Source organism: Lissotriton vulgaris, chromosome 7 (genome assembly GCF_964263255.1).
Source record: "Lissotriton vulgaris chromosome 7, aLisVul1.2, whole genome shotgun sequence".
Taxonomy (NCBI): domain Eukaryota; kingdom Metazoa; phylum Chordata; class Amphibia; order Caudata; family Salamandridae; genus Lissotriton; species Lissotriton vulgaris.
The window spans coordinates 873,517,819-873,540,592 of NC_141695.1; positions in this window are offsets into that span (position 1 = coordinate 873,517,819).

Below are 22,774 nucleotides of genomic sequence, written 5' to 3' on the forward strand. Positions count from 1 at the left end.
TGGGCCATCTCTTTGCGCCTGGCTGCGCGTTCTGCACGTAACTCGGCAGTTAGCTCCTGCACAGCCCCCCTGATTTCTTGGCGCATTGCCCTGTTCCCTGCCCTAATCTCTCGCTGAATTGCCTTCATATGTTTTGCTTGTAGGCAGCGTACCTGGAGCATGTGCATTTTGAGCCCAGCAAAAACAGAATCATCATGATGCTCACTGGAGCTGGAGCCCGTGCGGGGTCTACGCCTGCCTGTGCCCTGTGGTCTTGCCTCCTGCTGCTGGGAAACTGGTGCATCAGACTGCACTATCTCATTGTTGTCCTCATCCTCTTCTTCCATGTTTCTCAATGGCCTCACGATCCTCCTTCTGTGTCCCTGTGGCGGGATGAAAGGACTGTCCTCCCCATCTGTGTCCTGGCTCTGGCTAGCTTCTCCAGTGGTTTGGGGTCCTGTGTCACTTGCACTGGCTGTTGCCTTTGTAGTTGGAGGTGCTGTGGATAGAACAGCACGCATTAATTTTTTATCTTGTCATATGAAGATCAAATAAATAATTTCACAGTGTTCCCTGACTTTACTTGTGTCATTCACCTTTCCTGACCTGCAAATGTGAAAATTGCATGAGATGGATGCTACTTCCAACATTACTGACTATTATGACTACATCTCCCATAATGCATTGCTGTGACTGCCTGTGTACTTGATCTAGGCTGACATGTGGTACCCCTTATCCCTAGGTCGCTGCAGGGGGTTGCTGGGGGTGGTTTAGGGTGGGAAAGCATGCTTCTTACCTGGTCTTGCAGCTGGTTGGGCTGAGCTGTCTAGCACGGACACGCCCGCAACACCCTGTGGAGGCAGTGTGCCCTCTACCAGTTCTTCAAGTGGTGTTGAGTCTGAGACATTGGAGGTTCCCCCACCAGTGAGCTGGGACTGCTCCAGCCTTGCAGCCAATTTCTCCTTGGAGCGCTGGCGCAGGTCGTACCATCACTTGCGCAAAACTTCTACAGTCCTGTGTGTCACTCCAAGGGCATTTACTTTGGCTTGTATGCCTTCTCAGATGCGTCTCTTCCTAGCTTCAGGCACCTTGTGTGAGCTCTTCCCAAATAAAATGTCACGGTTTGGCACCATCTCTGTAATGAGGGTTTCAAGTTCTGCCTTAGAGAACTTCAGCTTTCTCTTTCTGGCTGCTTCCCCTTCTTGCTGCTCCTGCTGGGTTGCTGGAACATCCTTATTCCCACTTTCTGCCATGGCTCCTGAGTAGCAAACACTCTCACACTCTCTCACAATCAATCCTGAAGCACCATGGGAAATCACTCACTTCCTGGATGGTGATGTCATCAAAAAGCATCAGGATTGCGATTGGATGTTTCTAGAAAATTGCAAATTAGCGATTTTTCCCGATGGAAAATCGCAATTTTGCGATTTTCACGATGCAATTTCGCTTTTTTGCGATTTCTTCCTGATTAGGGAATCGCTATTGTCTATCACGCAAATATTTAGCGATTATGGGCGAATCGCTACATAATTGCGATTGTGTTGATACATGCCGATTTGCGATTCTGATTTTGCGATTCGGTAAAATTCGCAATTTCAGAATCACAAATCGAGTTCTTGATACATATGGCCCTTAATCTCGTGTCCAGCCGTGTGTCTATGGCCTTGAATCCGGCCAGCAGCTCCACCTTTATTGCTGCTGTTACATCTGAAGAAAGGGGCCCGATTTTACCTGTTTCCAAGGGGCCTCGTGTGGGGGACCCGCCTTCTCCTCGCGCCGTGGGGTCTGGGGTGTCAAAGGAGAGAGTTCCACTTCCCATAGTGAAAGTTCAAGGGCCACCGCGGCTAGGCAGAGCCGCCTGAATTTTTTAATGTCGGGGGGGGGGGGGGGTTCGTGGGAGAAAGGATGGGGGGGGCGATGGATTTTTGGTCAGTCTTCAAATAGAGCCGTTGAGGGTGGAGCAGATTTTTAAGGAGTGTGACAATGTGTCGAGGCCAGGGGGGGTGCCCTTGTACATTTCTTATAGGGCCAATATCCTGTTTAGTCAGCAGCTTGCTATAAGCCAGGTAGAACGTCTCATCAGCTATGCCACCATTGCCCACCTGCCCAGGGGCCTGAATACTTGGCTGTAGTCCCACGGTAGCAGGCCTTCTCCTGAAGCCCGCTCAGCCTTACAGGACCCAACCAGGATGTGTATCAGGTGTGAGGGGGAGGCAAAAGAAAGGGGAGAGGCAAAACTCACACCGGCCCTCAGCGAGAGTGTCTGTGCCCGTACTGCAGGCCTCTCAGCATCACGCAGAAGTGAGGCCCAAATCAGCCCGGGGTGTGTGCAGCTACGTGAGCTGCACCAAAGTCCTCGCATGGCATGTTGGCAAGGAGAGCTCACTGCCGCAGGCCTGGCCCAGGAGCCAACATCGTCAGCGCCACGCAGCATGGGATCTCCCAAGGGGGGTCAGCGCACCAGGTAGCCCTGCCACCACGCTCACCTGCGGCCCCTATCACTGCCAGGCCTTTGAGAGTAGCGTTGGGTCAACAGGTTCGTGGCTCGCTGCAATAAAGGGCATGTGATCAGTCTGTCATCTGCCCCGACGGGCATGCTTGAGCGCCAAGAGCTGTCTCACCACCCCGGAGCACGTCAAGAGGCCCGGGCTTGATTGTTAGGCTAGTGGAGGAGGCCAGTGGCCCCGGAGCTTAGGAAACATGTGGCCATCTTGGTCACCATCCAGGCAATGCCCCATTCTTACAACATGTATGGCCATTCAGCTCACTGAATTCCAATGCGTCATGTTTGTTCCTGGTCTTGAGTGGGGACTCATGCCTGCCAGTACTGGTGCTAAACATTTTGCCTTTTTTTCTTCTGTACTCAGTGCCTCCTCCTAGTCTGCAGCACTGATTGTGTGCCCAAGACACAGTATTCATGAATCATGATCCACTCTGATGGCCAAATGCTCATGTTCCCCTGTTTCTATGGCTGTCAAATTGTTAAATGGGCAGGACTTCTCTTCCGGGTACTGTCACATGATTCCTTTCAGTAGTGCATTCGTCCTATGCCAGCTTGCTTAGTCCTCCCACCTATAGCTGTTGTGTGGCCTGTATTTCCCTCCTGCTCCTGTATGCAGGTCCATTCCTTGTGGGTGTCTCTTCTTTGGACCCACTCTGTTCCCGTAGTTTGTTGATTCTGCTAGTGCTGGGCACCCGACATCAGGACCTCCACTGCATCCCACTGCATGCACCTGTTCTTGGATAGCACCTTTCATAGTGGCCGTGTTGGAAGTCCCAGTCCTGCACCAGTGTCACCAAATGCAAGACCCGGGTCTCCTCACTTAATGTTAGGCCAAGTAAGAACACCGTTTGAGATAGCCCTGCTCACCCCCTTAGTAGCTTGGCACAAGCATCCAGGCCTATCTCCAAGGCACAAGTGTACAGTATGTGCAACCACATTCACAGCAACCCACTAGTGACACCAAAAATGGACTCCACATGAGTTTGATAAAACAGGTATGAACTTTATATAAAAAGATATACGATCAGACAACACAATGCAAAAGCCAACATATAATAAAGGGTAATATTTGTTCTGGTTGGCTGGTAGGTTCAAATCCCAACCATCCCTTTTAAAATGCGTACTGGTCGCAATGCTAGAATCACAGACGTTGCAATGGACAAACAATAGTGTGCTGCGTAACGATACAATCCTGTGCTGGGCAAAGGAGAAATAATGCAATGCGTAATGATACTCCCAGGTACCTTGCAATGGGAGAAATAATGAAATGGGTACCACTACAATAACGTAGTGCGCAATGAAGGAATAATGCCATGCGTCACATTCCAATCACGTACTTTGCAATGAAGAAATAATGCAATGAGTATCGCTACAATCATGTACTTTACAATTAAGGAATAATGCAAAGCATAGCTACAATCATGCACTTTGCACTAAAGAAGTACTGCAATTACCGGAGCTATAATCGTGTACTTCGTTATGCAGAAATAATATCAGGTGTCATAAGACAGTCCGGCAGTTCGTTAGCAGCAATAATGGCAATGTGTATTACAACAGGCAGCCTCTTCGATAACAGTTGCTCCCCACATGTATCAATAATGACATAAAGTACAGCTTCTCACTCAGGCTCCAGTACTGCCACTCCTTTGCTCAGAGCAAAACCAATGGGATAATGGACGGAGTGTTGAACATTGCAAGCACTCACCCCCAGTCAACTGATCTGGGTTTATTCCATCATCATTATTTAGCTCACTTTGCCACCTCAATTCAGACATGGCAATATGCAAATCAGTCTGACCCTGTGCTTCATGGGAACAGTCCTGCCATTAAGTCCAAACCAAAAAGGAGAAGCGTAGAGGTACTGATAGAATCACCCTCCAAAGCAAGATTTTTTAACCACAGAGATTCTATCAAAAAAGTGAAAAAAGTGATATTTTTTTATTTTTACCGTTTCTAAAAGGGTGCTAGGCTCTCTCTTATACATGGAAAGATGGGAGCACAATGTGCTTGTTAAAATACCCCTCACACACTAAAAAAAACGTTAGTGTCATGCTTCATCATAGGGGTCTTCCCGCCCCTATAACGGGACGGGGCGTGCTAAGACCAGACGGAATACGCGGGAGCACTAAGATGTGACAGAGGCTATGTGTAAGTGCATGGGTATCAGTGAAAGTGTAGGGACCTAACACTAGTGAGTGTGTAAAAAGTGAAAAAATGGAAAAAAGTTAAAAATTCCCTGGCTTAGTAGAAAAAAACAATTTTATTCGCTTCTCTAGCTGGGAACATTAAGAAGGGGTTGTGTGGTAGAGCATTGGCTACTACCTAGTCGACATGTTTCGTAAGCAGTCCCCTACTGCTTACTCATCAGGACCATATAGCGATCCCTACTGTTACTACTCAGTTCTAACAAATAGTGCCTACTGTCCTACAAACAACCAACAAAAATAAGTTGGCTGTTTGGGCTTCAGGGCATGAGTTGGCCCAGGTGAAGCAGAAAAAATTGACCTGATGTGGTCTCTGTAAAAAGAAAGGGAAGAGAAAAACCAACATAGATGCATAAATAAGCATTCTTATCTGAGTGATAAATGCAAACAGACAATTATTACTGGGAACAAACTGCCTTGTAAATCTTAAAAGCGGTTCGATTTTTACATGTAAATCGACATGTAATTGTCATTTGTCTCTCGACATCAACTTCCTGTCGGTAGAGACAGTAGTGGTTTCATATTGTAAGGCCCATTATCATCGCATCACACGCACACAACACTTATGACTCAATGCACTTACAACAGACTAACAATTGAGAGGGGAGGGGGGACCTCCTTTGTAAAATTTAAAGTAATGGTTGATGGAGCAAGGATTCGCACGTAACGCGACTTGCTCTCTTCATGAACCTCGGCTTAAATCATAACTGTACTAACTCTGATTGTGTCATTTATTTGTATTTCCCCAACACACGGGTGTCCCTAGGAGGCTTGCCTATGTGTTTTTCATCGTAATCAAGCTTGCACATTAATAAAATGGCCGCTTTGCAGAAATTCAGTCTGCGCATGCGTCGGTCATACCCATGTGACGTGACGCACTCGCAATCTGGAGGGAAAAGTTCGCACATGCGCAGTGGTGTTAAAATGGCCGCTTGTCACTAATCATGCTTCATGCTATCTTAAGCCGCTTTTGTCTATGCATCTTTTCTGCACTAACTCTTAATGCTATAAGTATTATAAAATAAGGGATTAAGAGTAGTTGGTCATGGTGTACAGTGTATTCATTTTATTCTGTGTTATTAATTTGTTTTCGCTTACTTTTCATGTACCGCGTAAATGAGGGCCTTGAACTAGGGATGGGATCCATCTTGATGCTGACGTATCACACATCACGTGACCTAAGATCTGGGACGTGCAGCAATGGAACCTGACCAGATTGGCCATTGAAAAGGGGACTGTCCTTTCCAGGCGCACCTTTGCCCTTGAAGATGTACTATTTATATTCTGAAATGCGCAACAATGTTGCAAACCTTTTCTTCACTATTGTACTTTCCCACACGTAGGCCTGGGAACCAGGTGTTAGGGGGAGGGATAATGTCACGTGCAGTATAGGTGGTACCTATGACCAAACCACCTCCCTTGACCAATCAGAAGATGGGACTTTGTCATTTTGCAACAATTATGGGTGGTCTTGGGGATCTAAACTTGTATAAATAGCCTAGCTTAGCTTAGAGAAATTGTCCGACTTGTCCGACTAGCAGACCTGTCACTGACCTACGAACTCTATAGGTGCCTGATACAGAGTGCTGCGGAGCATTCTGCCTGAAACTTTCCACAAACTCCAAGGGGTGGAAATTAGTCCTAAGTGCTAAGCGAAGCACTTTGCTGGGAGATTCGAAAACCCAATCGGGGTTATTGGCGGATTCCGTGCAGAAGAGGGGGTAACGCTGGCGTTGCATCCGATGCTGTAAGGGGTTGGTCGTGCCTTGGTGAACCCAGTCCTGACCCAGACCTGAGGGGTATCCTGTCCTGACTGTCCATGAGCTGTACCTGCTCGCCTTCTGGTATTCCCTGAATCCTTGAGGGTCCTTGTCCCGTTCTTTCCCAACTGACCCGTGGCCAGGGTTAGTCCTCATTCTCACCTAGGTAACTATTGACATAGGTGTCTGTCTGTACTTACTCTTAACTTTTCCTCCTCTGATTAAAGCAATCTTGCCTGTGATATTCTCCATATCTCCTTTGAATGTAATTTTATGCAATTGATTATTAGTAAATGTTCCACTTTTACCCTTCCTATAGGACATTGCTAAACCCGACTGTTTATCTAGCTTGTTCCACTTATTCCCTTTCCCATAGTATGGTTGCCGTGAAATTAGAAAGATAGCATAAGGTTTAGGAAATAGTATAAAATTATTAGGTCACACATTAGGTTTTTTTCCTTACGTCCTTGCCCTAGATTAAAACTGTATTAGATAAATATTCATTATGATCCATGCCCTATAGTGTTCCCTTTTACTCTATGATACTCACTTTGATCCAGAGCTACATTCTGGTCTTAATACTGATCATTGATGTATTACTTTGCATTTGCCTGCTTGTAATGGCATTTTCGTCCTAAACTTATACTATATAAAACCCTTAAAACCAACAAGGTGTCTGTGGTCATTATACATTAAAATAATATTAAAGGTATTAAATGTGTAAATCAGAATTTTCTCCCTTTTAGGAAAACCCTTATCACCTGTCCACTGCTAGCTCCTGATCTGTCAGGAGTAATGTGCCTGTGGTAAGTCAGGTACATGAATAGTATGTGGTGTAAGAGTCACCCAACCGATTACTCATAAGAGCGTGCGTGAAATCGCCTGGTTCACCCCAGTAAAACGTTAACATTGGAAATAATCACGCCAGGGCCCAGTGCGTGGAAAAGTTTGGTGAGCCGGGTGACCCGCGCGCTCTATCAGTAATTTCTGGTAAGCAGAGGAATGGTTAGGACTAGTAAGATAGGTAGATAAGATAGTTAGAAAATAAACCGTGAAAAATAAATGTGCTGCTAAAATTTTTTATATTGACTGTGTTACTTAATATTTTATTGCGCAACTATTTTCTTTTTCCTAAAAATGTTCTAATTGTTTTTATATGATTTATATATGTATTGCTGCTAAATATTATATGTTTTGTTAACCAATTGTGTGTGATTGTTGAATGTTGTCTGAAATCCACGGGGAATTGTATAACGGATGGTGAGTAGAATCCATCGCGTTCTGAGGTCATTTGTAGGGAGGAAAGGATAGTGCATGGTTCAAGTGGAACTGGAAGCGCTAATTAGGTCTTTTTCAGAAAACTGTATGAATGAAAGTGACGGACTTCTGATAGAAACCTTGGTCTGATATCACCTAGTAAGGGTCACACTAAGGGAGTAATAGAGTCATCGGAGCTTGTATGATAGCAAAGGGAAACGCTGACGAACCCCAGGCTTAGTATATATCCCGGAAAGAAGTGGATGAGACTGGGTAATAGCAGGTTTTCTAATGCTTGCGTGAGGGTAGGCAAGAGAAGTCTATCCGAAGTGTATGAAAAGTAGACAGAAGTGGTTTACTTGTAGTAAAAGAAGAACTTTCTATCTCTTTAGAACACTCCTACACAATGGCGAATGTTATACGTTGTTGACTAAAATTAACAATAGCACCTTAGAGAAAATACAAAGTTTCCGTTACCTTGTAAAGGAGGGAGACAGCCGAAGGGCTGCTCTGACGTCACTCCGTGCCGCGCTGGTATTGGTTAAACCAGCGGGTGTGTAGTGAAGCCGAAATTGTAAGGGAGGGGTGAGTGCCTGAGCGTGAGAACGCGTCTCGCGAAAAGGCCGCAAACCCATTGGTCAAGAACTTTTGCAACCTCTGCACTGATTGGTTGTTGAGAAATTGGAGTCGCGCTAGCATTGGAAGCACAAACGAAGTAAACATTTTCCGCACCGAGCTTATAGGTTGTTACGAGCGGTGTATGTGGTACCCTGATTTTCTGCCTGATCCACAAAATCTAGGGTGTCATAAAGAGTTGATGAGAAAAGGCAGACCTCACAACATGTACGGAGGAAAGAGAAAAATGTCATTTGTCAGCAAAATAAAGAATTTCTTCAAAACTGACAAACCCGTACGAACTAGGGAGGGTGTGATCATTCCTCCGCCAAATACTCCAGCCTCTTTCATGATGTTAGAAAAAGGGTATCATACCTGTGTATGGTTAGAGAACTGGGTAAAGTACACTGCGGAGGATGGAGTTTTAGCCTTTCCCATTGATGGTACTTTTAACGGGAGAATCCTATTTAACCTAAGGACCCGAATGAATGAATTACATCCCAGACCTAGATTAACCCAGTATGAAGCTTTAGAGGAATGGGAAATTGAGGCTCTAGAGCGAGACAGACCCCGGATGGACAAAGGAGTGACCCGATGGTATCCAAAAATGGTAAAGGAAACCAAGGAGCAGAAATTAAAACAGTGGAGACAAAATATGATGGTAGAAGGGTTATTCCCCATGTTCGGAGCTAATGAAATGGCGGGAGGGAAGAAATGTACTGAGAAAACCCGGCACATGATGCCCCTGGGTGAATCGGAAGATGAATTTTTAGAGGACTTATTTATGAAAGGTCCCCCGCCTTATAATGAAGAAGCCAGATCTCAGAGCTCAACTACTCCATTGAGACCTTTAGGAAGAAGAAGTACTAGTGAAGCCGATTCCACCGGGATAGAACAGAGAAGAGCGGGAGGAGAGGGATTTGGTAGACCCGACCCCGTGGTCCCGAATTACAACCCTTTTGGTGAAGGACTAGTTCTGTCCACTCCATCAGCTCCGAATCTATATCCTTCTCTAGTACCCCAAATGATACAGGATCCCCCCATGAATCGAGTATTACACGAGCAGGAAAGGGATGCCCTGAGAGGACAGCGGAATGATCTCATACATGCCATAGCTCAGATAAATCCAAATCCTGAAGCCCTGACGATTCCAGTAACCATTGGTCCAGTTTTTCCTCTATATGGGGACAGAATGAATACTCCTAAAACTCCAGTCATAACCCCGATGATGCCCCCGCCCAGAAGGGAACCACTTATTATTGATGACCAAGCAAGTGAATGTGAGTCCATGGCTTCCTTGATGGATCTACCTAATAGGGAGCAGGGACCTAGTATGTCTCAAATGAGAACTCAGACTGGGAACAAAGATGTACTAATAGAGTCTTCATCAGGAACTCAAAGTGCGACAGTGGTAACTCCCGAGGAAATAGAAAGATGGACCCGAGAATTAGAAAAGGGAACCCCTCATCCGAAACCACTAGATATTTATAAGCTAAGAATAGAGCTAGAGGAACTGAGCGCAGGGAATGTGGGTTTAGAACGGTTGAATGTCCGGGAGGAAGATGAGTTGTTGTTCATGTGCAAACACCTTACTCGGAACGCAAAAATATACTATGACAAATTAATGGACACGGCAGTATGTATGGGAATAGATATCAGCAGATCCAAAGTACTACAGAAATCCTACAGAGTAGAATTTTCAGACAAAGATCTAGAAAACCTGAATACCGCAGGGAAGAAGACGCAGATTAAAGAACTGATAAACTTAGCACAGAAATGGGGAGATCTAGACAAGTGGAAAGCCAGATGAGCAAAGAAAAAAGAGGATAGCAAGGAGAGACCACGGACTGCTGAGTACGTCTTACAAGAAGCTGACAAACCAGAAAAGTTATGTCCCATGAGGGAAGTCCCAGGGGGAAAATATGTCCATGTCCCTTGGTCCAGACAAGATATAGTATCATTGACCAATGACTTTCCAAAATTACGGGAGAAACCAGTCGATTGGTACCGACAGGTCGAACGCTTCATAAAAGTTCAGAAATGTCTTCTGAAAGACCTGGATGGTTTTTTCGACATTGTGGTCCCTGTAGATTTGTGGACCGACTGCAAAATTGAAATTGATTGGCCTAGCGAAGAATATGCGAGAGACGAGATAACTGGAGCTCCCGCACCTGAAGTAATGAGAAAGTATGAACAAGTCATACAATACTTGAAGAAAAAGGTACCTGCAAAAGAAACTGATTGGACCCGTATAGATAGAACTACCCAAGAGCGTTATGAATCAGTCCACTCCTATTATGAAAGGTTACTACAGGTCTTCAAAACTTACAGTGGAATCGATAATGTGGACCTGAAGGATATGACACATTTCTGTTATCGATTCGTGTTAGGATTGAGACCTGAAATATCCCAGTGGATTAGGGATAACAAAATCAGTTGGCAAGGGAAACCCATTGATGATGTTCTCAAATATGCCAAATACTGCGAAGATGAGATCGAGAACAAAAAGAAAGCCCTAAAGGAAAAGGTTATGTGGGCTCAGGTGAAATTAGCTGAACAACAAGAAAAACAGTTAAGTAAAATGACTAACAGTAATAATGCTCCGAATCCGAATGCTGGGGGTGGAGGCAGGCCCCGGGTAAAGATGAGTAGGGAAGAGGCTATGGAAAAATTCCCCTGTCACGGATGTGGTCACATGGGACATTGGAGAGATAAATGTCCGCAATTGCAGGCTGGTAATGCCCCCGTAAATGGTTTAAATCCACAGGTGCAGAAAGAGGGGATCCGAAAGACCCAACAGCAGGTAAATCAATCTCAACCCCCGGTGCCACGCGCACCTAGACAGAATTATAGGAATCAGGGTCAACAGAATGAAAGGGTCGAAGTGTGGGAAGGAGAGAATGAAAGAAATGCACCCATTCCACAGTACCTGTTAAATGATACTTTTCTCTGCGATGATCAATACTGACGGGGCCTGAGAGGGGAGGACAAGGAGTGCGTGCTTGGTGCCTCCTTACCGGTAGACCAGACTGGACCATACATTGAAGGAAAGGTTGAAGGGACAGATGTCACCTTTCTGTTGGACACTGGTGCTACCCGTTCCACTGTGAGAACAGCGGACGTTCCTAACCTACCCCTCTCGGGAGAAGCTATCCAAGTAGTGGGAGTTTCAAATCAGATAATCAGTACTCCGGTAACAGAACCTATGGAAATTTCCATAGGAAATTTCAAGGAAATGCACAGATTTGTGGTCTGTGATTCCAGTCCCGTAAACCTATTAGGACGAGATTTGCTATGCAAAATGCGTTGCACCATCTTTTGCTCACCAAATGGTGTTGAAATCCAGACCCCAGATGAAGATGGCCTATATAAATTGATGTTACTAAGGCCCGACACAGACATTAAGCCCATGTCCATTGAAAGTCTACCTGAAGAACTGCAATCGAGCGTAACACCTGAAGTTTGGGATTTCACTGGGAAAGATGTAGGCTTAATGGCAAATGTAGACCCAGTTAAAATAACTATAAAAGCAAATGCTGTATACCCAAATACCAAACAGTATAAAATGAGTGCAGAAGTGAAAGAAGGAGTCGCAAAGGAATTAAGCAGATTGCTCAAAGCAAACATCATTCAGGAAGTGATGAGTAGTCCCTGTAATTCACCCATACTTGGAATTAAGAAGCCTAGCGGAAAGTATAGGGTAGTGCAGGACCTGCGCAAGGTAAACCAAATTGTAGTACCTTGCTGTCCCATAGTGCCTAACCCCGCAGTAATACTGTATCAAATTCCTTGGGATGCGGAATGGTTCACTGTCATAGACTTGTGCCATGCGTTCTTTTCCATCCCATTGCATCCAGAAAGCAAATTCCTTTTCAGTTTTGAATTCAACAGCCAGGTCTATGTCTGGAATCGTGTCCCCCAGGGGTACACCGAAAGTCCATCGATTTTCAACCAGATCCTAAAGAAATGTCTTGAATCCTTAGTACTGCCTAAAGAGTCTGTCCTGGTACAGTACATAGATGACCTACTGGTGGCATCTAGAAGTCAAGACGACTGTGTCACTGATACCATTGCCTTGCTGAATCACCTCGGAAAAGGAGGACATAAGGTCTCACCAGACAAATTACAGTTCTGCAAAACCTCAGTAAAATATCTGGGACACCAGATAGAGAAAGGGATCAGGAAAGTCACTACAGAAAGAATTAAAATAATTCGAGAAATGTCACTACCAGTAACTCAGAAAGAAGTAAGAATGTTCCTAGGAGTTGTTGGGTACTGCAGACAATGGATCGTGGGTTTCGCAGCCATAGCTAAACCCTTGATTAACATGACAAAGAAAGGAGCGGAAGACCCAGTTTGTTGGAATGATGAATGCATGACTGCTTGGGTAACATTGCGAAATTGTCTGTGCACAGCTCCATTCTTAGGAATGCCTGACTATTCTAAGAACTTTGAATTGTTCTGTGACACGAGAGACAATTGTGCGCTCTCGGTCTTAACCCAGGAAAATGGTCTGATTAGACGTCCCGTGGCCTACTTTTCGGCCGCCCTAGATCCAGTGGCTGCTGGATTACCTGGGTGCCTGAAAGCAGTAGCTGCTACCTGTACAAGCCTAGAGCAGAGTGAGAACATTGTGATGGGACATCCTGTCACTGTATTTGTTCCACATTCAGTTGTAATCTTGCTCACCCGAACCAAGACTCAGTATCTCACCCCTAGTCGGCTGACTAAGTATGAGAGGATTCTCATTGGTGCAGAAAATGTAATAATTTCCCGATGTAACGTCCTGAACCCTGCCACTCTATTGCCCCTCCCCATTGATGTAGAGGCAGGAGGTGAAATTGACCATAATTGCATAGACTTGACTGAATTTAGCACAAAACCCCGTCCTGATATCAGAGAAGTGGCCTTGGTTGATGAAGACCTCAAAATGTTTGTGGATGGTTCATGCTTGAGACATGAGAATGGAGGTTTGAGTGCTGCCTATGCTGTAGTCACTTTGGAAAAGACCCTGGAAGCTTCCTATCTTTGGGAAGTTAAATCTGCTCAAGTAGCGGAGCTCATTGCCCTGACAAGAGCTTGTAAAATTGGGAAAAACAAAAGGGTAACCGTTTATACTGACAGTCAGTACTGTTATGGGGTTGTTCATGACTTCGGCCAGCTTTGGTTGCAAAGAGAATTCATGACTTCCTCAGGTTCTCCTATCCGAAATGGAAAACCAGTACAAAACTTACTAGAAGCCATCCAATTGCCCAAAGAATTGGCTGTGGTCAAGTGTGCGGCTCACCGATCTGGAAATGACGAGGTGACAGCCGGGAACAGATATGCAGACCAAATTGCCCAGTACTGCGCCCGACACAAAATGTCCCTCCTAATAAAATTATGGGGAGGTGAAAGCAGCTGCCAACTGATGTTGTTTGAAAGATTGGGAACATGGGATGAATTGAGAGAATTACAACAGACATCAGACAAGAAAGAAAGGGACATGTGGAGGCAGGATGAATGTCAACCCAGGAAAGGAGATGGTGTTGTGGTCCACGTGACTGGTAGGCCTGTACTACCTGAACGACTGGTTACCGCAATGGCACGGATAATACATGAACCAACACATATTGGGAGGGATGCCATGTGCCGTATGTTTGAAAAGGTGTTCTACAGTTCAAAGTTCAGGAGCACAGCGGACAAACTTTGTCAGAGGTGTTTAGTGTGTCAACAGTTCAATGCAGGAAAGAAGACAGTAGTGGAACAAAGTACCATTGGGAGAGCAGAAGGTCCCTTCATAAGGATGCAGGCAGACTTCATAAAACTGCCCCTGTGCAAAGGATATCAATATGTCCTGGTCATAGTTTGTTTGTTTTCCCGGTGGGTGGAGGCTTATCCAACAAAGAAGAATGATGCCCTGACTGTAGCTAAATTATTGCTTAGGGAACTGATACCACGCTTTGGAATTCCAGAGACAATTGAAACAGACCAAGGTGGACATTTTTCAAACGAAGTCCTAAAAGAACTCTGCAAAGCATTCAAAATGGAGCAAAGGCTGCACTGTGCCTATCATCCAGAGGCTTCTGGAATAGTCGAGCAGATAAACGGCACTCTCAAGTCCAGGTTGGCAAAACTATGTGACTCCACAAAAATGAACTGGATAGAAGCTTTGCCCATGGTGCTGATGAGCTTGAGAAGTATTCCAAACAGAAAGACAGGCTTGAGCCCCCATGAAGTGCTGATGGGAAGAATGATGCGACAGGCATGGGTACCTGGACACAAACTGCTAAGTATTTCTGATGATATGGTGCTAGAATACTGCAGGCAGTTGGGTGACCAAGTGCGTTCTATCTCTCACCAGATTGGAGAGACTGCTGTCGAATGGCCTACCACCCCAGCACACAAGCTGAAACCAGGTGATTGGGTGGTGTTGAAGAAACATACCCGGAAGAGTTGCCTTAAACCGAAGTGGGGCAAGCCTCGACAAGTGATACTTGTCACCACAACTGCTGTGAAGTGTGCAGGTGTACCAAAGTGGATCCATGCCAGTCACACGAAGAAGGTGACTGGAGAAAACGCGACTGAAGCCGAGGGTGGTCCAGCTGAGGAGACTCCAGAAGAGGGTCCGGATCCCGCTGACATCGAACTACCAGGCACAAGTCAAGAAGTTGAATGGTTTCCTGTTGATGACCAGGTTCTTGATCCAATAAGAACCAGAAAATACTCTTACCTAGGTAGTGAGTGGGACAGTGCAGGTGAGTCAGAACAAGAAGGAGAAGGTCAGATCATCAAAGCCATCATAACATCTGATCAGGGAATAGGCCAAGTAGGGACAGAACAAGTCATCGACACTCCTCCTCCTGAGCCAGAGGAGACTGGAAAGGGACAGATAGTAGTCAAAGCAGAAGTTCATGCGGAAGAAAATCAAGAGATCGAAGAGCATGAACCAGGCCAGTTAGTAATAGATGAACGTGTTCAGGAAGAAGAGTCCAGTGAATCACTGACCAACGAAGATCAAATACAGTCTACCCCTGAACTAGGTCAGATTAAGGACCAGGCAGAAGAAATAGATAAAAGACCTGGAACTAGTCAGACAGGTAGGGAAAAGGACACTGCTGAAGCCATAGTGCGACAAAGAAGAAAAAGCAAAAGGGTTCACGAGGAAGAGCAAGTTTCCTCGACTACAAACAGGATCGAAAAGAAGGATGAACCCCGATATGTAAAAAGACTAAGAATAAGAATAAAAACAGTCGAAGAAAAACTAAAGGACCAACAACGGGCTGAAAGTGAAAGGAAAGAAGCCCGAGGAAAGTCCATCCGAAAGGGCGGCAGAGTAAAGAAACAGAACAAACTGTATCGGAGCCCTGAGTGGACCTATCTGGTGTTGGAAGAAATTGATGAGCCCGAAGCTTGTGGCAAAAGCGACGAAGGGTCCATTGCTGATCGGAGTTCGGACGAAGACCCTCCCTGAGGTGAAGCGAAGTAAAAACCTCAGCTGAGAAGAAACGAAGAGGGGTTGAGAAAGCCACCTGTAAGATAAAATGTCTGATTCAAATGTCACTGGAAGGTCCAGATTTAGCTGTTGCAAGACATGCTGTAAAATATGCATCTGTAGTGTAGTGGTACTAGTAATAATATGGATAGGATTAACAGTGTTTATACCTTTTATGATAAGCAAAGACCCTAACATGTATCCTACAGACTTGACGACACAAGACGCAGAAGTTGTACATACTGAAGAAACACCACGAAGTGTAGAAAGACATGACAATGCAATGAGTCTGAGACATACACGACCCGACTTAGAAGCATCAGATGAGGGAGAACTGCATTATCCCCAAATGAAGAACAGGACACACTTAAATGTTTTCGGAAACCTTTTAGTGCACTTTGTAGAAGCTATGGAAATAGAAGATTGCTATGTCTGCATGATGCTACCTACTTCAGTAGCTGAAGGCGTGACATACCACCATTTACCCCTGACTTATGGAATTTCCTGTAGTATTTTAGCTAGTTTATTCTATAGAAGCACTTTACAGTATTATTACTCAAACACTGACGTTATCTTTTCAGAACTTCCTATTAGAGGGAATCTGAACCTTGTACATACCCTTGGTGGAGTGACTCGCTACATGGGGGAATATTTCCTGACTATAGGTGACATAGATCTGAATGAAGCTCGTAGAGACAACTTGACATGTTCCTTACATGCACAAGAGAAAATGTTCTTGAAAATGGCAGAGAAGAGAAGGGAAAAGTTTCAGAAAAAGGCAAATGATGAACAGAACAGAACCCCTAGATGGGCAGAGAACATGGATAACACCTCACAAAGCGAAGTTACTCCTGCTCTGTTGCTGGATTTTGAACGGAAAGGGAAACTCTGTCTTCATAGAGAAAAGACTAGTTATTATAACAATGTATTCATTGGTTCCAGCGAGTGTGAACATAATTTCAAGGTAATTGGAGGTTGGGGTTTCAAAAATGGGTCAGAACCTGTGTTTCCAGGAATTTATTATATATGTGGAAACAAGGCTTATTTCAAATTGCCGGATCACTGGTATGGAAGCTGCTACTTTGGCATTGTCTTTCCGAAAATATACCATGTGAACAATGCAGCTGGAAGCAATGAGATTACTAATGGCTTAGTGCGTAGAAAACGTGAAAGTGTAGGAGAAATTATAGGTGATATTTTTAGCGCACTGATACCTGGAATGGGGGTAGCTCTGAATACTCATAGAATCTGCAAATTATCTACAGTAGTGGATCGGTTATCCACTGACACTGCTGCTGGATTTCTGATGATCAATACCGAAATGGTTGCGATCAGATCAATGGTTTTACAGAATCGCCTTGCTCTTGATACCTTATTGGCAAAAGAGGGCGGAGTCTGCAGGATGCTGAGGGCACAACATTGTTGCACTTACATTCCTGATAAAAGTGTCGAAATTAAGAAGTATATAAGGAACATTACTAATTTGGAAAAAGAGCTCAAACCATTAGAGGTTGACAGTGCCTGGAAGAGACTGACTGATGGTCTCTCCTCTGTAGGTAGTTGGTTCTCTAACTTAGGAAAAAGCCTTTTATGGAAAATACTGATGCCAATAGTTGGAATAGGTGTGATTGCTCTGATCATATTCATCTGTTGCAAATGCCAGAAATGCAGAAAATATATAGTGAATAAAAGAGGAAAGCGAAAGGCTGAAGACTTAGAATTAGAAGAATTAAGAAACCAGATATATAAGAAAATAAAGAACAATCATACACACAGAGAGGCGGAGAGAAAGCTCAACAATAAGTTCATGGAGGTTGAGATGGATGAATTTGATGAATGAAGTTGGCATCTGTTTTCATGTGTAGTGATGATAGTAAATATCATCAAAGAGGGGATTGATGGAGCAAGGATTCGCACGTAACGCGACTTGCTCTCTTCATGAACCTCGGCTTAAATCATAACTGTACTAACTCTGATTGTGTCATTTATTTGTATTTCCCCAACACACGGGTGTCCCTAGGAGGCTTGCCTATGTGTTTTTCATCGTAATCAAGCTTGCACATTAATAAAATGGCCGCTTTGCAGAAATTCAGTCTGCGCATGCGTCGGTCATACCCATGTGACGTGACGCACTCGCAATCTGGAGGGAAAAGTTCGCACATGCGCAGTGGTGTTAAAATGGCCGCTTGTCACTAATCATGCTTCATGCTATCTTAAGCCGCTTTTGTCTATGCATCTTTTCTGCACTAACTCTTAATGCTATAAGTATTATAAAATAAGGGATTAAGAGTAGTTGGTCATGGTGTACAGTGTATTCATTTTATTCTGTGTTATTAATTTGTTTTCGCTTACTTTTCATGTACCGCGTAAATGAGGGCCTTGAACTAGGGATGGGATCCATCTTGATGCTGACGTATCACACATCACGTGACCTAAGATCTGGGACGTGCAGCAATGGAACCTGACCAGATTGGCCATTGAAAAGGGGACTGTCCTTTCCAGGCGCACCTTTGCCCTTGAAGATGTACTATTTATATTCTGAAATGCGCAACAATGTTGCAAACCTTTTCTTCACTATTGTACTTTCCCACACGTAGGCCTGGGAACCAGGTGTTAGGGGGAGGGATAATGTCACGTGCAGTATAGGTGGTACCTATGACCAAACCACCTCCCTTGACCAATCAGAAGATGGGACTTTGTCATTTTGCAACAATTATGGGTGGTCTTGGGGATCTAAACTTGTATAAATAGCCTAGCTTAGCTTAGAGAAATTGTCCGACTTGTCCGACTAGCAGACCTGTCACTGACCTACGAACTCTATAGGTGCCTGATACAGAGTGCTGCGGAGCATTCTGCCTGAAACTTTCCACAAACTCCAAGGGGTGGAAATTAGTCCTAAGTGCTAAGCGAAGCACTTTGCTGGGAGATTCGAAAACCCAATCGGGGTTATTGGCGGATTCCGTGCAGAAGAGGGGGTAACGCTGGCGTTGCATCCGATGCTGTAAGGGGTTGGTCGTGCCTTGGTGAACCCAGTCCTGACCCAGACCTGAGGGGTATCCTGTCCTGACTGTCCATGAGCTGTACCTGCTCGCCTTCTGGTATTCCCTGAATCCTTGAGGGTCCTTGTCCCGTTCTTTCCCAACTGACCCGTGGCCAGGGTTAGTCCTCATTCTCACCTAGGTAACTATTGACATAGGTGTCTGTCTGTACTTACTCTTAACTTTTCCTCCTCTGATTAAAGCAATCTTGCCTGTGATATTCTCCATATCTCCTTTGAATGTAATTTTATGCAATTGATTATTAGTAAATGTTCCACTTTTACCCTTCCTATAGGACATTGCTAAACCCGACTGTTTATCTAGCTTGTTCCACTTATTCCCTTTCCCATAGTATGGTTGCCGTGAAATTAGAAAGATAGCATAAGGTTTAGGAAATAGTATAAAATTATTAGGTCACACATTAGGTTTTTTTCCTTACGTCCTTGCCCTAGATTAAAACTGTATTAGATAAATATTCATTATGATCCATGCCCTATAGTGTTCCCTTTTACTCTATGATACTCACTTTGATCCAGAGCTACATTCTGGTCTTAATACTGATCATTGATGTATTACTTTGCATTTGCCTGCTTGTAATGGCATTTTCGTCCTAAACTTATACTATATAAAACCCTTAAAACCAACAAGGTGTCTGTGGTCATTATACATTAAAATAATATTAAAGGTATTAAGGGGGTCATTAGGATGGAGGATTTTCCGCATCCTCCGGGCCGGCGGAAGCCACCGCCGGCCCGGAGGATGCGGAAAATCCTCTGCGGACCCACCAGGACCCACCGCCACATTAGGATGGCTGGTGGGTCATGGTTTAGGTCCGCAGCTTTTCCGCCGCGGCTGGCTTACAACCGCGGCGGAAAAGCACTAAAATGGTGAAGGTGTCTCTTAGACACCTTCAGCCAGATTAGGATGTGCATGGAAACATGCTTTTCCGCGGCGGCTTTTCCGCCGTGGAAAAGCATGTGTAACTGCACTGCAGGGGCCCATTGCGGGCCCCCTAGGTGTAGTGGGGGGTGGGGGGTGCACATGGGGGGTACCTATGGTACCCCCCTGCATTTGCGTGCACAATGCAGCAGGCACCGCGCGGTGCCTGCCGCTTTGTGCACGCAAATGCTGTGCATGCATTTTTAACATTGCTGGGGGTGCAGCTTGAAGCTCCACCCGCAGCAATGTTAAAAATAGAGGATGTGACCGCCACCCTGGCGGTCACATCCTAATCTGCACAGAGGGAACGCCGCAGCCCATGCGGACGTTCCCTCATGCTCTGGGGTCGCGGACGGACTCAAGTCCGTCCGCGATCCTAATGACCCCCTATATGTGTAAATCAGAATTTTCTCCCTTTTAGGAAAACCCTTATCACCTGTCCACTGCTAGCTCCTGATCTGTCAGGAGTAATGTGCCTGTGGTAAGTCAGGTACATGAATAGTATGTGGTGTAAGAGTCACCCAACCGATTACTCATAAGAGCGTGCGTGAAATCGCCTGGTTCACCCCAGTAAAACGTTAACATTGGAAATAATCACGCCAGGGCCCAGTGCGTGGAAAAGTTTGGTGAGCCGGGTGACCCGCGCGCTCTATCAGTCAGGGTATCAGTAACATACTTATCTCAATAAATATCAGCACCCCATGAGTTTGCAGGCGAGGGGTGTTCTGCGCAGTTTAATTTCTGCCAGAAAGGGAATCATTATTCCTACCCCCGTGCTCCTCCGAGGATAACCGGACTCGAGCCTCCGTTTGTTTTTAAAGAGCTTCGCACTTCCGCGTTTGTTCCAGGCGCGGGTGCCGCCTACCTCCCAACGCTAGAGCGTTAACATCGAAAGATGGCCGCCTGTTCGTGGCGCGACGAGGGGGTAAATGCGGAAGTCTTTCCGCAGTGTCTACTTTGAAATTGCATTTGGAAGGTTTTGATGAAAGATGTTTGAAAACGAATAAATTATTAAAAAGCCATTTCTAAACACCTCAAAATCGAGACAGTATATTTTGGGAGTGAGTTTCTTAGTTCAAAGAGCCCTCGTGGTGGCAAATAGAAGTACAGGGGGTTGGTGGAAAAGGATGAAGGGCTCAATACCTTACAGTTGGATAACTATTAAAGGTCATTATAGATAATTCCAAATTAAAAACAGTATATTTAGGGAGTCAGTTTCTCCGTTTAGAGAAACCTCATGATGGCAGTAGGAGTACAGGAGGGTGGTGGAAAGGGATAAAGGCCTCGATACATTACAGTTGGTTCCAGGGTATATTGTCATTTAGCCCGTGCTTGTGTGATTGAATACGGAATACCCATCTCTGTTCCTTTTCCAGCAAAAATCTTTCATTGCTCACCAGTTCTATTACCGTCCAGGAACATAAACCAGAGGAAATTACATGGACGGTAATAGAACTGGTGAGCAATGAAAGATTTTTGCACCACGACACACACCCTGTGCACCACAGACTCCCTTCACCTCTGATGCACACGCTGACCGGGCACACTTCACCAGCGCCTGTGGTGCACCATGATGCGCACCCTGCACGTCCAAGTCTTATTTCACCTCCGATGCACACCCTGACCAGGAGCTCTTCACCAACACCTGCAGTACACCACAACACGCACCCAGCGCATCTTAGACTCACTTTACCTTCGATGCACACGTTGACCAGGCGTTCTTCACCAACCCCTCCTGTGCACCACAACACGTACCCAGTGCGTCCAAGTCTCACTTCTCCTCCGTGTGTCCAAGATCACAGGGCACACCTTCCGAGGGTCTCAAGCTGCCACAACACGCACCCACGCGTCGCTTGAAACTTCTCCTGAAACTTTAATGTTCCTGTGTTTCCAAACAGGGAGCCTGCTCACCTCGGGCCGTTGGGGTAACAAGACACAGAACAAAGCACAATCTACTTCAAGCAGGGGGACCAAGCACACAAAGCACAGTCCCAACAGCCTCTTCTTTGGTAAAAACTGCAAACTGTTGACCAGCCCCAGATCACAAAGCAAGGGTCGGTCCTTCGCAGCAGTCTCTTCAGTTGTTGCTTTCTTAGCAGAGGTTCCATTTGACCATGCAATGGGTCCAAGCCTTTTCAGTCTCAATCCTTTTCTATTCCAACGTTCAGGGGTTTAAGTTCTTATAGTAATACCCCTAAATGTCTTTGGAGTTCGTTGTGCTCTGGGGTCCCTGACCCCTGCCTAAATCAGTGCTGGGTGTCTCCCTCCCAGTGTCACCTTTTTCCCTTTGATATTGGGGGTCTGGATCCTTAATCACTCAGCAGGAGACAGGTCAGCCTGGTGCCATCTCAACCCCTCCCTGGGTCAAGACCTCCCCCAGCTCCTCTCAGCTCTCAGATTCAGACAGTCAATCCACATTCATTAGCGGCTCACAGAAATGCTTAAAGCACAAAACTCAAAAACTTTAAAAAAGAGTGGTTTCTGAACACACAGTGGCAAAACCACCTTTATAGAAAGATATATTATGACACTGTGAGTTCATACATACTAAACTTCACCTCTCCATTTTAAACCTATGGACAACTAGGCTAACACAATACCCAGCCTCCCCCATTCTGTCCTATGGGCAGGATGGCCTTTCACCAGTGAAAAACTAAAAGGAGTGTTTTTCACTGTCAGGACATAACACACACCTCAGTATATGTCCTGCTTTTTGTTTACACTGCACCCTGCACAGGGGTTACCCAGGACCTACCACAGGGGTGCCCACTGTATATGCAAAAGGGAAAGTAAGGCCTGACAAGTGGTTGCACTTGCCAGGACAACATGCTCACTTAGCAAACTGCGTGCCAGACCTACACTGCAGGCTTGAGTTCCCTTCTCGGCACACCTTTGCATTACTAGCCCTGACGCACACAGGGCACATCACTAGCAACTTTACTAGTAAGGCAAACATACCAATCATGGCCAATCAATTACCATAACACTTTACACAGGGAACACTT